The 12,828-nt window shown below is 40.8% G+C and overlaps 1 long non-coding RNA gene across 1 annotated transcript; it reads right to left on the bottom strand.

Moving 5' to 3' along the window:
• Window positions 1-2,668: 2,668 nt before the first annotated feature.
• On the bottom strand, window positions 2,669-12,040 carry LOC142826832 (uncharacterized). The gene is made up of 3 exons (XR_012901092.2): window positions 11,903-12,040; window positions 3,351-3,451; window positions 2,669-3,243 (listed from the first exon to the last, which is right to left on the bottom strand). It is a non-coding gene; the product is annotated as an uncharacterized LOC142826832 (long non-coding RNA).
• Window positions 12,041-12,828: the final 788 nt, after the last annotated feature.

Here is a 12,828-nt window from a genome sequence, read left to right as displayed (position 1 = left end):
TACCTTGTCAAAGAAGGAAATCAATTCCAGGTGGCATGATTTATTCTTAGTAAATCCATGCTGGTGGCTTGTGAATAGTCCTTCATCCTCCTGGTATTCACAAACTGAATGTAAAACTCTAGGGCTGAGTCTAGACTGGCAAGATTTTGCGCAAAAGCAATTGCTTTTGCACAAAATCTTGCTGCCTGTCTACACTGGCTGCGAGTATTTGCGCAAGAACACTGACTTTGTATTGTACAAAATCAGTGGTTCTTGTGCAAATACTCCGACGCTCCAGCTCAGGGATAAACCCTCTAGCGCAAGTATTCTTCAAGCAAGAATACTTGCGCAAGAGGGTCAGTGTAGACAGCCAAGTTGATTTCTTGCTCAAGAGAGCATCTACCCTGGCATGGATGCTTTTGTGCAAAAGCAAATCTTTTGCGCAAAGGCACATGCCAATATAGACGCTCGCTTGTGCAAATACTTTTAACGGAAAAACTTTTCCTTTAAAAGTATTTGCACAAAATCATGCCAGTCTAGACGCAACCTCCAAGTTCCACAGATATTGAAATTGAGCTGACTGATCAATACTTCCCCAGCTCCTCCTTTTCAAAGATCGGAACTATATTAGCTCCTCCCCAGTCTTCTGGGACCTCACCTGTCATCCATAAATTTGCCAGTAGATATGAGATTTCTTCTGATAATTCCCAACAGTGCTGAAGATGAATAGCATCAGGCCTCACTGACCTGAATTAGTCCAAATTAGTCAGAGGAACCCTGATGTGTTCTTTACTTATCCTGATCTTCATCCCTTCTCCTTTATTGTCCATGATAATGTTGCTAGTCATCTGGTCACATATTATTTGGGGGTAAAGACTGAAGCAAAGTTGCTATTGAGCAGATCTGCCTTCTTATCATCTTCAATTTCTTGCCTACCTTCTCCCCTCTTAATGCCTCTAACATTTTTGTCCCTACATACTCACACTATTCCCATGTATACTTCATTGGTGACATGTCCCTCCTATTTCCTGAATGTAACCCTTTTGGTTTTTAGATAGCTAAAAAGCTCATTGTGCAACCACATTGGCCACCTGTGTCCCTTCTTATCGTTCCTCTACATAGGAACAGCTTGTTTGTTGAGCCTCTGGCTATGTCTAGACTGCAGAATTTTTCTGGGATACTGGAAGTGTCCTGGAAAAGCTCTGCTACATCCAGAGAATGGGTCCACTTTTTCAGAACAGTTTCCGAAAAAGAGGGCATGTTCTTTTGGCATCCCTGTATATCTCTCAGTGAGATGAATGAGAGATGTTCTGAAAGAGGATTTTTTTTCCAAAATTTGGCCCCGTGTAGACAGGCCAAATTTCGGAAAAGCCTCTTCCGAAAAAAAAAGCGGAAAAAGATTGTGATTCACAATTCGGGTATCTTTTTCCAATAAAACTCTGCAGTCTAGACATAGCCTCTAGAATTACAGCTTTTAGGAACTGCCAGTCCTTTTCTTCCTAACTCATCTTTCCATGGGGCCTTGCCTACTATTTCTCTAACTTGGTTCAGAAATGTCTAAGATGGAATGTGGCAACAATTTAAGAGCAAACAATAATATTGTATAACAGATTGTGACAGGAAGAGAAAACTAACAAATCCTTTTGAAACCAAAAGGAGATTTTAGGCAAGCAAAATGTACTTAGTGGAGCTAGATGACTACTGTTAATATCTGCTTGACTTTTAAGTGTTTTACCTTTAGTGATACGCCCCTTATTTGTAATTACTTTCTGCACAAATTTGTGCAATTGGAATTTACTTTCCCTAGATGCTTGTGCCAGTAGAACCTGAGAAACTAAGCATTAATATTCTCATAAGTCAAACTGTACATTTCCCCCCAAAGTGCTTACCCGTTCATCCTACTTGAGATCAGATGCAATACCATGTGACCAGTCTGACCAATCACAATGAAATAAAGCAGCCTAAGGAGCAAACAACAAATACTTGCAAAGAATGGTTCATGATCAATTGACAGAGTTTAAAATATTTGAAATTATTCTGTTTTAATAAATACCCATATGTATGTGGATATCATGATCTGCTTGTGGATACTCTGCCAACAGAAAAAGAAGGATATTTATCAACTAAATTAGTCTGATAAATTATCAATTGAAAATCATATGCACAACACTTATTTATCTAAATTTGAATCAGGGCCGGACAGATTAATAGCCATTGTCTTGCAAAAAACTACTTTGAATTTTGTTGGTCAGACCCTCAGCTGATGTATATCAGCATAACTCTATAACTTTAGTAGCGCGCTACCAATTTCCACCAGCTGATGATCTGTCTTGGTTATTTATAGAACATTAATGGGATTTAGGATTACATCTTATCTAATATGAAATGTAGCACAGTGCCTTGTATCACCATGCTGTGAGACTGGTTCAAAATTCAATCAGGATTGAATGAATCAATGTGACTTCTTGCCACACCTTGAGTTTTCCTTATAGAACTTCTCACACCCAATGTTAACCAGATGCAAAACTACTTTTATAAAATCTGACAATCAGATCAGAAGACTGAAAGCATGATGCCAACCAAGATAGTGGAATCATATGTGGAATGGGTGAGTGACTTAGAAAAATAGCTAGTTAACCTGTCTGGAAAGGACAACTCTTCTACAATTATTATTTGATGTCAAAAATATGATAAAGTTTATTGTAAACTCTTTCATGAAAATGTATGTAAAATAAGTTTCAGATGAAGTCTGATGAAGGTTTCAGTGGATTAGCAGACAGGGAAAGCCCGCATACTATGGCAAATACAGCAAAGAATGAAAATGAAAAACTATACAGTCTAAACTCCTTTTACAAACAGTTTCTATAAATATTATTCATATCACAATAAAGAATCTGGAACATCTTAAACTCTCAATAAATGTTTAGTCAACTTCTTTAACATAGAAAGATAGTTAAAACTAGGCCTTGTTCTATGTTAAGCTTTTGATATTCTTATATCCTAGTTTTGAAGCCAAGATAGAAGGAAGTCCTTTGAAGACTGCCACAGGGCTGGTCTCACTGCTGGAACACTTACATTTTATTACTTTTACCAGGAAAATTGGGCAAGACTGCTGGTCTAATTCACACAAGACAGTTCCACTGTTCATTATTTTATGAAGTGGAATAGAAGTGATATCTTCAGATGAGAAGAGGGCCACTACAGATTCCAATAAACACCTCCTCCTTTCAAGTGTCAAGTTCAAAGCTCTGCAGGTCTGGAAAGCTTGATAGAGAATGGAGAGTTAGCCAGATTCAGTTAAAACACATCTTAACCTGCGGCTTGTCAAACATGAAAATATTCAAGTATCCTGCATAAAATTGATAACTTACCCTGCAAAAGAAAACTGAAGTCTGCAGAGAAGGATTTTACTATATACTGAGTCTGGAATGTGGCAGAAAAATAAAGGAGTTTTGTCCCCTTTGTAGAATACCTGCAAGAGACAGCATCCAACAAAGGAGGAAATTCAATCACAAACTAAAATTTTTACCTACAGGAATCCTCAGGGTAAACTCAGTCTTAGAATGGTTTGAATGAACTATTTTGTAGCGAAAATCTTTTTTATTTTGATTTTCTTTTTGTATTTCAAGCAATATCAAATCTAATGTCTGACTACACATTAATTTCTAATGATAGGCGCCAATCCTTTGGCTACAATTACTGAAGTAAATGGAACTCTGACCTTTGAAGTTACAGCAACATGCTATAAATCAAGATGTAACATTGTTTTGTATATATCTTCTATCTTAGCTATAACAGAGGAACCTCCAGCAAATGATCAGAAATATACGTGTTTGGAACATCTTTGATAACTTTCTAGATCTGAAAGCCTCTTAGGCAGATTCTGATCTGATGTGCTGAGTTAAAATACATTAAAATTCAATAACACTGATATAGTTCATAGAACAGTCTGTATACACAGCAACACACACTCCTGCCTACAGTCTGAAGGCATAGAAGATGGGAAGGATCCAGAGGAAACCTGGGTAACAGCAGCACAGATAGAAGGACAATCTTCTGATTCCTAATAACGAGACAATGAGATGTCTAGACATTTAGCACAAAGAGAATAGCTACTGCCACAGGTGCCAGAAAAACTGCAAAAGTAGGCTGAGCCAAGTCCCTCCAATAGCCTGACCTCCCAGAACCCAGCCCCTGCCTCCCAGTCTCACCATCCCAGAGCCTATGCTCCTCCCACCAGCTTCATGCTCCTGGAATCCCTAAACTTTCCAGAGACCCTGCCCATTCAGGATCCCATACTGGAGCCCCAGTTCCCCCACCCCGTCCTACCAATGCCCCTGAAATTATGTCTCATAACCACGGATAACTGATTTGAGTTGCTGGGTCGGATCTATCTTTATAAAGTACCACACCATCATTGATGGTGAGGGCGAAGCACTAGTCTTCATAATATTAAAACTACATTGGCATCACATCTCCCTAACATTGCTTTAAAACTTATTTTAAAAAATCCTTGAAGGACGAGAACAGACACAGCTTCCAAATAGTCTCCATTTGCTTTCATGTCACTTTTATCTCATACATACATCCTGTAAGACTAAACAGTGACTTCCTGGGGGTATGTTTACACTACATTCCTCTTTCGAGAGAGGAATGCAAATGCAGCTGAACAAAATTGCAAATGAAGCGCGGATTTGAACTTCCCGTGCTTCATTTGCATAATGGTGTCCGGCTGCTTTTTCGAAATAGAGTATTTTGAAAAAAGAAATGCTGTGTAGACACGGTTATTTCAAAAGATAACCCTTCTTTCTAAATAACCCTCAAACCTCATTTTATAAGGAATAAGGGTAATTTTGAAAGAAAGGTTTTCTTTCAAAATAACTGCATCTACGCAGCATTTCTTTTTTCGAAATAGGCTATTTCGAAAAAGTGGACGGATGCCATTATGCAAATGAAGTGCGGGAAATTCAAATCCATGCTTCATTTGCAATTTTGCTCAGCTGCATTTGCGTTCCTCTCTCGAAAAAGGAATTCGGTGTAGACATACCCCTTAAGTGTGTAAAAGAAATTACATGCCTTCTAAAATGCCTCACTCAATATAAAGCAGCATAGTTTCATTGACATCAATGGAGTGGTTCCAAATTACGCCAGCTGAGAATTTAGCCCCAAGCGTGCAATGAATCTTTACATATAAATGGTCATAGATCAACTTACATCTGGGGATGTTGATGCCTTTTAAAAAAATGGGGCTTAACTCAACTTAGTTCTGAATTGTGTTCTGCTCTTCACACTGATTGGTGCAAAGCCATTTACACACTTTCATAAGTAACCAGGTACTTTTAAGTAAGTGCCAAAGTTGCTGGCCTTACTACCATGAAAAGTAAATGGATTAAGGAGAAGTGATAAGAAATCCTGTGGAAACATTTGATTTTAATAGAGCCAGGCATGAAAAAGTAGATGGACAGCACCAGAGGTGAGAACAGACAGAAAGCTTACAAGAAATAAGTGAATTTTGAGAGCGGGTCTGAAGGAGAAGAGGTTTGACAGGTACAGCGGAAATGGAGAATTGTGACCCATGCTACTGTTCAGAAACAGACTTTACACATTTAAACAGAGTGTGGGGCAGTAAAAAGTAAATAATAACAACAAGATCCTCCTGTCCATTATAAGATCTAGAGCAGTGAGTATATTCATTGCTGATGACCCAGCTTAAACTGCTCGGTCTTTGCTTTTATCTTGGCTTTTATAGTCCAGTTAACTTTTGACTTCAGTGAGGCCAGGATTTCATCCCAGAATTCCTAGCTACAGTGCAGCCAGGGGAACATATCTTTCTGCCTAATCCAGTAACAAACTTTTGAATATGAAGTAAGTTGACCGGAAGTTGAAAAGAAAAAAAAGGAGAAAACAAACTTTTGATTTTTATGTTGAACTCAGAGGGCCAAATCTTGGCATCTTTACTCTGGTTAAAGTCAATTGAGGAAAACCTAAGGCTTGGCTTCAGGCTCTGGACTTCCGTATCCACAATTCCTGTTACAATGTTTTCAGGGTATAACAGCTAATAAGTACTGTATGTTTATGTCAGAACTCTGAAACTAAAACTGTTACAAACAAACAGAAAGAGTGTTTTATTCTACAGAATGCTCTAGACTTACTCTCAAAAAACATTATTCTTCGGCTTATAGGACAGTTTCCCATCTGTTCATGCTTTTAAAGAAAAAAGGTGATTGACTATTTCTCCTTATGAGAACCAGGATTTCAAATTCAGAACTATCAAACAATTCTGGTTTTTGTTCTGCCACAGCCTGGTGTTCTGGTTAGTCTATTTCATTCCCTTGCCACTTTGGCTAGGTCTACATTTGAAATAGGAGGTGTCATTTCCAGTTCATGTTAGACATGATCAAGCTAGCATTCTAAAAATAGGAATGTAGCTCAGGCAGCAGCTTAGGACTGCTGCCCAAATATATGCCTGGATCTGATGGGTAAGTACACAGGTGGCTATAGTGAGCCACTACACCGGCTCTGCTGTATTAGCCCACGCAGAGCTAGCACAGATATGCCTACAGAAACTTGGAATCAGACTTTCCAGCTCAAATGTAGACAGAGCCTCTGTTTCACCTGTTCCTATTCTACTGTGACCTGATGTAAATCTACTGATTTTACTATGTTTGCATGTCCCTAATCTCCTAATCCTGTGTTTATTTTGAAGCACGCTCATAAGTGCTGTCCTGAAGACAGAAATTGGATAATCTCTCAATAGCCTATTGATTTGTGAATTATTCTTCTATGAGCTGTTTCTATCTTGGGAGAACATCTACTGCACTCTATAATTCCATCTCTTCCACTGCTTTCATTTTTGCATTATTCAATATGTTGGAGTTTCCCTATTCTAGGTCTCCCTCCCCGTTTGCATGTTATCTTGCTTTTCTTTTCCCATATAATATGTTTTTATCTTAATGTTTTACTCCTACAGATATTTATTATATATCTGAATTCTTCCCACACAATCAGATATCAGTTAGGGTAGAGGCAAACTCCAACTTCTCTGTATAGGCTAAGCTGCTCTTTGCATGTCTATGTTAATAAATCACATATGTTTTCCCTCTCTAAGTAGCATCTGATGGAGGGATTCTTTTGGTTGGCTCTTTTCACATGTTCCTTAGCAGACACTGGTTTCATTCTTAACGGGTGTGTCTAGACTGGTAAGATTTTGCGCAAAAGCACACGCTTTTGCACAAAAACTTGCCAGCTGTCTACACTGGCTGCTTGAATTTGTGCAAGAGCACTGACTTTGTAATGTAGAAAATCAGTGCTTCTTGCGCAAATACTTTCATGCTGCCGCTCAGGAAAAAGCCCTCTTGCGCAAGAATACTTGCGCAAGAGGGCCAATGTAGATAGGGAAGAACGGTTTTGCGCAAAAAAGCCCCAATGGCTAAAATGGTGATCGGGGCTTTCTTGTGCAAAATTGCATCTAGACTGGCCACGGATACTTTTGTGCAAAAACACTGTTTGCGCAAAAGCATCCATGCCAATCTAGATGTGCTTTTGCGGAAATACTTTTAATGGAAAAACTTTTCCATTAAAAGTATTTCCGCAAAATCATGCCAGTCTAGATGCAGCCCACATGTGTCTCAGATAACTCTATCTTCTTTTCTGAATAACTTTAGAGATAAAGGATTGTTGAAATCACTGTATATGAGAGGCATGTTTACTTTGGGATAGATTGTATTAGCCTTACGCACAATTAAGATTTATTAGATTTCCAGAACTTCTGAAAGACAACTGTAGGTAAGTTTATTTGTGCATAAAGTTAATGTGGCAAATGGAAGCCAGTTATTGTGAAGATTCTGACATCTTTATGCATATTCAGCAGTATTTTAATTTTCAAACAGTACTGTTGAAATGAATGAGACTACCCACATGCTACTCTTTGGGGACATCCAGAGTACATGGCTCTGTCGTCGGGGCCATGTTAACTAGTTTACCCTGCATAGTCAGTGAAGCGAGGATTTAAATAATCCCTGCTTCATTAAAATAAACATGGCCGTTGTGCTATGCTGACGATCAGCTGATCCGGCACAATGCGGCAGTCTAGATGCGGTGCGGTCGACAAAGGCTTCCCTTGTCGACTGCATCGCGTCTAGATTGCCACGCTGAGTCGGATCAGCTGATCATTGACACAGTACGGCAGCCATTTTTATTTTAATGAAGCGGGAATTATTTAAATCCCCGCTTCATTGACTATGCCGGGTAAACTAGTCTAGATGTACCCAAAGAGTAGCATGTGGGTAGTCTCATTCATTTCAACAGTATTGTTTGAAAATTAAAATACTGCTGAATATGCACAAAGGTATCAGAATCTTCACAATAATTGGCTTCCATTTGCCACATTAACTTTATACACAAATAAACTTACCTACAGTTGTCTTTCAGAAGTTCTGGAAATCTAATAATGTCTATAATTTTATCTATTTGCTTTTAGCTGACCACTAATTTGCACTCATGTTTTATGCACTATTTGGTACTGGTACTTTTCAAAAACAAAATTCATTTGTATTAAAGTTGTCTGATCATCATTTTGGCCTATGAATAGTATTATATAGAGCACTATATAAGGGCTTATTATTTTAGTGTGATCTGTTCCAAGATACAGAGATATCCATCACCCCTCCAAGGTCTTCTGGAGTCTTAGCAATCTGTACAGTTCTTGGCTTGACCCATGGGAATTCTCAGCAACTCAGTGCACAGGAAATTTGAGAGGCAGGGAGAAGTGGGCTAGGAGGTTATATACAAGATGACTAGTGTCCTTCAACTCTGGGAAGTGGAGGAGGTTGCCAGCTAAAGGGGAGGCCACTTGACCTGCCCACATGATTCCTCTCTGACCTTCCCCCAGCCCATGGCCCCTGTATTTTCCCACCCCCTTCTCACCACATGCTGCTGAAGGTCTCTGTCCTTTTGCTGCACCAGTTCCCCCTGGCATGTTTGGTGGCCTTGGAGCCACTCCTAGATGCTGCCTGGTGCAGCAAAGCAGCTGCCTGGGAGAGTGCCTGGTTGCAGCAGCAATGGGCTGCCTCCTGTACGTTCTGGGACAGAGGCTGAGTGAATCAAACTCCCTTCCACCTCTTCACCCGCCCCCTTCCTTTTCTGGCATGCTCAGTGTGCAGCAGTAGCTGGCTACAAGAGATACTGGTTGGCAAGGAGGCAGCCACAGCTCAACCCCTGCCCAAACGCAATTTCTCATGACAAAAGTGGACTCGGAACATGCTGGAGGGATGGGGGGGGGGGGGGCATGTCTCTGCCTCACCGTTCCCAGAAGCCAAGCCTTGGGAGGAGCAGCTTGCTGAGTTGCAGCCCGGCGCTCTCCCAGTCAGCCACTGTGCTGCACTGGGCAGCATTCCAGGCAGCAAGATTGGAAGAGGCTCTAGCCCCTCTTATTTCTCTGGCCCCACCTATTCCTTTCCCTGCCTTTGCTGGCTGCTGGAGGGGCACTTGACTCATGAATCGCCTTACACAGAGAAGCATGGGTATTTGGGGAGGACACCCTACCTGGGAGAACCCCAGTGTATATCCCAGATGCTTAGGCTGCAGCTTAATAAATGCTCTCACAACGTATGCATATTCCAGCTTATTCAGGTAAAATGGCTCCTGTCCTGGTCCCTTGCACATCTCTTCCATCTGAACTACATTCCCCTCCCTCATGCATTGTGCATAAATCCCAAACCAAAACACATGGGACTTTTTGGCATCAGACAGTGTCAGTTTGGGTCCCTGGCCTGTTCCCTTCTTCAGTTCATGCGGGAAGGATCAGTTTTAGGATTCACTTTGTGCTGTTCTCCCCACTTGGAGCATTGTATCACAATTAGCACCATGGAGGATAATCCTGCCGCCTCCTTCTGAGTTGTAGGAGCTTTCAGGCAGTGGAGCCTCGGAGGGTTCTGCTAGGAAAGGAAAATCTGCTCTGCATGCAGAAGGATCTAGCTCTGCAAGGTGCCTCCTGCCTGCTTTCATTAAAGAGAGTAAGGACAATGCAGGGATGGGCTGGCATGGAAGATGTTAGGCTATTGCTCAGAATACACAATTTTCCATATCATGGCAGAGGGAGTGAGATAGAGCCAAGGGCTATTCCTATCACTAGGACTAGCAGCCATAGCTCTGCATTTTTACTGCTACTCTATAACTTGGATGGGGGAACGCTTCCCTCTTCCAAGGCTCTTGGCGAAATTCCCCAGGGCCCAGTTAAGTTGTTCAGACTGGGACTTTCCCCTTGACAAATACCCTTCAGAAAACAGAGTCCAACCATCCCACCTTGTCCTTTGCCAGCAAAAGTCCCAGTGATTAGTAATGGAGAGGCACACAGTTCAGCACCAATTAGGACCAGGCTTTGGAAAAGTTCACTCTGCTGTCCAAAGTGGGAAATGGATACCAGGGATTCAGCCTTGCTTTGTCTTTCCAAATCTCACCCAGTATGTTTGCATTCCGCAGCTGCATTGTGCCATGCCCTTGTGCTACCAGTACAGTCAGTCAGAGTCCGGTCCAAAATGCATAAAATGGAGGCTAGAAGGAAGAGTCCAGACAAAGGAGATTCACACACAGGAAGAATACAAGAGTTATAAGGATCCTTGCAGGCATAAATAATCCAATATTTTTTATAGGCAAAAATCTTCATTACTGCAATTTTTAAATACTGCACTAAATTCCTGCCTGACATATAACTCCACTGTTTCCAGTAGATTTTACACCAGCAATTTATGAGACTCATTCAGTTAAAATGTAGAAAGGAGGCTGCTGGACTCAAATTCCATGTTTGACAAAATTAATAGTGTTTATAAGTTCAAGAATGTAGCTGTTAGGACAAAGACTATTCAAGATAAGTGATCATATTTCACAGTATCGTTAGCGGGTGAAGAGGCACTTGACATAAGCCATTCTCCTTTTCATAATATAACTTATTTAGCCATCTATCATGCATTGCTCAGAGTGGCTTAATTTTTTCATTCAATTCCTGCCTCTCATAGCTATATTTTCTACACTTTTTGTATATTTTTCAGTCTCTTCTCCTCTATATTTGTGTTTTGTTTTTATTGGGGAAATGAATACTTTGAACACCTACAAAACTGAAATTCAGAGAATGCATGTGACTAAGTGGTGTACATTTAGAGTAACTATTATGATGTCGCAAGAAAGGGAGGCTATATGTTGTAATGAAGGGTATGTCTAGATTACATCCCTCTTTTGCCACAGAGATGTAAATTAGACATACTAACATTGCAAATGAAGCGGGGATTTAAATCTCCCGTGCTTTATTTGAATAAAAATGGCCACCACATTTTGTCAAGGCAGAAGTTTGTCAGCAAAAAGCGGCTGTGAAGACGGGGATCGGGCGACAAAGAAAGCCTTTGTCAGCCGATCCCTTATGCCTCGTAAAACGAGGTTTACAGGATCAGCCGACAAAGGCTTTCTTTGTCACCCGATCCCTGTCTTGATAGCCGCTTTTTGCTGACAAACTGCTGATTCGGCAATACGTGGCGGACATTTTTATTCAAGTGATGCACGGGAGATTTAAATCCCTGCTTCATTTGCAATGTCGGTTTGTCTAATTACATCCCTCTGGCGACAGAGGGATGTGGTCTAGCCATACTCTAACAGTACTGCACTGAAGAACTGAAAACTGTTACTCCAAAAATATTCTCACCGGAGACCACCCAGGATTACACTAGTATGGGTTTATTGTTTGAGGAATTAGCACTCCACTATTTGCACTGCAAGGTTAAACCAAAGAAGATAGAGCTGCCTCTAAAGATATAAACTAAAGAAGATACAGAGCTATCTCTCGCACATACACACACACACACACACACACAAACAAACAAGCACACACACACCTTCATTCATTCACACACATTCATTCCTGCCCTCAGGCACTCACACGGGCATATGGGTTGCAGAAGGAGCCAAGGAATGTGGATCCTGGAGGGTCTGTCTGCTCATCATGGCTGGGGAAGCTGGTCAGGAGGAGAGACACTGCCTGTAGAGAGGAGTTTCCCAGGAGTAGGGGAAGAAAAAGAGGAGTCTCACATGTGCTCCCTCTCCTTATATAGTGTTTGAATAGCTTCTCTGACTCATTCACCTCCTCATCAGGGAGCATGCCCAACCTCCCTTTATCCAGCAAAAGCAGCAATCTGTGATGACTCATCCCCATGTGCTCCAGTCTTAGCACTGCAACTTCAAACAAAAAACACAAAACACAAAACAAACACAAAACACAAACACACACACACACACACACACACACGGGAGAATGCAGTTTAGAGCAAGTTACAAATTGGCTGAGAGTTACAAAGGTTATAAAGTTGCAGATTACAGTAAATTTGAGTGTTACAAAGTTTGACAAAGATCACAATGAGTTGCAGTTTAAAACCTTAGACCTTACAGTTTAGTGTAGTTTCAGAAAATGCACATGTAAAATCAAGTAAGCTCAGGCGGAGGCTTTTTTATGCAACATAAACTAGAGTGTTAAACACACACACGTATAGGATAACATACTGAGAAGGCTTAGTAAAACTGATAAATCTCTACACAAATCAAGAGAGGGGTTTTTTTGGGGGGGGGGGGCTAAATTTTTGCAAAGGAATAGAGTGAAAAGCATGTTCCCCATGCTAGATTTCATAAGCTTGGTGGTAGGTCCTGTAACTAATTCTGTTTTCCCAGTACTGTAGCATGGATCCAATAAAATCATAGCTGAAATATTCTATTCAGTTCTGGCCTCCTCAGAGCAAACAAAATTGTTGTAAAATCATAGTGGAAATACAGTTTCTAATTCAGGAAAGCATCCTATTCAGGAAGGGCGCTTAA

The sequence above is a fragment of the Pelodiscus sinensis genome, chromosome 2 (assembly GCF_052426305.1).
Source record: "Pelodiscus sinensis isolate ZL-2025 chromosome 2, ASM5242630v1, whole genome shotgun sequence".
Classification (NCBI taxonomy): domain Eukaryota; kingdom Metazoa; phylum Chordata; order Testudines; family Trionychidae; genus Pelodiscus; species Pelodiscus sinensis.
This window is presented reverse-complemented; position numbering and strand designations above follow the sequence as displayed.